Genomic DNA, 1,370 nt, shown 5'->3' with positions numbered 1-1,370 from the left:
ATCTGGCCGTCACCGCGCATAGGGCCGGCCCTGAGGTTTGGGTTGCCTTAGCCCAATCTAAGTAATTTTGGTTGCGTCTTATATTAAAAATTTGGTACGAACAATAACGATAAAATGAATACATATAATATCATTTAGCGTTCTATATTGAGCTCAAACTGATAATATTCTTTTGCAAAATCAATATTCATATAAGAAAAAATTACATTTGTGCTACAATTTAATTCAAAGAAAAACACATCTCCTTGAATTTTTTGAAGCGAATTCTTCAATTAAGTCATCATACTCGAGTTTCTCGAAGTATTCATTTTCAATTAATATCATTGCCAATCCATTCAATCAATCCTGTGACATGGTAGTGCAAAGATAACATATATGAAATCACAACAATCAACTAAACTGATGCCGGAACGAAGACTTAGCAATATCATTATTATTAAAACAATCAAACAAGTAATCTAGATAGCAATCCAATAATATGAATATCATCAAATCAAAGTTAAATTGAGATTATAATTAAAACCAAATAGAAATATATCAGATTATCGTTATTAGGATTTTCGAGTTTTAGATGATTAGAAGGGAGATGAACTTTTTAACAAGTAAACATTATTTCCTCTTTCTATCTTTCAACTTTGATAAGCTTCTTTTAAACTTATGGAGACCGTGAGAAACTAGTCAGAAGGCATATCTGTGCCACCCAAATAGCTAAATCAAATCTAATTTTCAGTTTCAAAACAAAAACCTAGACGAAACCACCCAAACATCATAACCCCTAATTCAACAACTAATATTCAGCCAAGATTCAAAATCAGAAATCTTAATTTCATTGCAAAACATCAAAACCCCAAATTTCCGTCCAAAAAAACCCTAAAATTATTTATTTAAAAAATTTACATGATTGTGTTTCTTTGATGGACCGATCGGCCGTCGGCGTTGATAAGTCGATTCAGATTCTCTCCGTGTTTTGGGTGACTAGATCGGACTGTCGGAGGAGGAGTCAGCGGGGTGGTCCGAAGGATGGGAGCAGAGACGGGAAGGAGGAGTGGACTGTCGGAGGAGGAGTCAGCGGGGTGGTCCGAAGGATGGGAGCAGAGACGGGAAGGAGGAGTTGGAAGCTGACGGAACAGAGACGGCGGAATAGGGCGGTGTCTCCGTCGATTCAGGTTCTCTCCGTTTTTTTCTTTTTTTGTGAGAGGCGGAACAAAGACGAGAAGGAGGAGAGGAGGCTGACGGAAATAAAGGAGGAGTTGGGTAAGACTTTGGGTATTAATAAGAGTTTTTTACTAATAGAACCCCTAACAATTTTTGCATAATCCTCTTACAAAGTCCACTTCGAAAATTACTACGGTTTGAGGGGAGAAGGATGT

At 37.2% G+C, this 1,370-nt stretch overlaps 1 protein-coding gene across 1 annotated transcript in view; it reads left to right on the top strand.

Annotated features, from left to right (window-relative positions):
* LOC109836311 (8-hydroxygeraniol dehydrogenase-like) overlaps window positions 1–1,370 on the top strand; it is an 18,784-nt gene that overhangs the window by 15,982 nt on the left and 1,432 nt on the right.

This window comes from Asparagus officinalis, chromosome 4, assembly GCF_001876935.1.
Source record: "Asparagus officinalis chromosome 4, Aspof.V1, whole genome shotgun sequence".
Classification (NCBI taxonomy): domain Eukaryota; kingdom Viridiplantae; phylum Streptophyta; class Magnoliopsida; order Asparagales; family Asparagaceae; genus Asparagus; species Asparagus officinalis.
The sequence above is the reverse complement of the archived record's forward strand: the minus strand, read 5'-3'. Positions and strand labels throughout refer to the sequence as shown.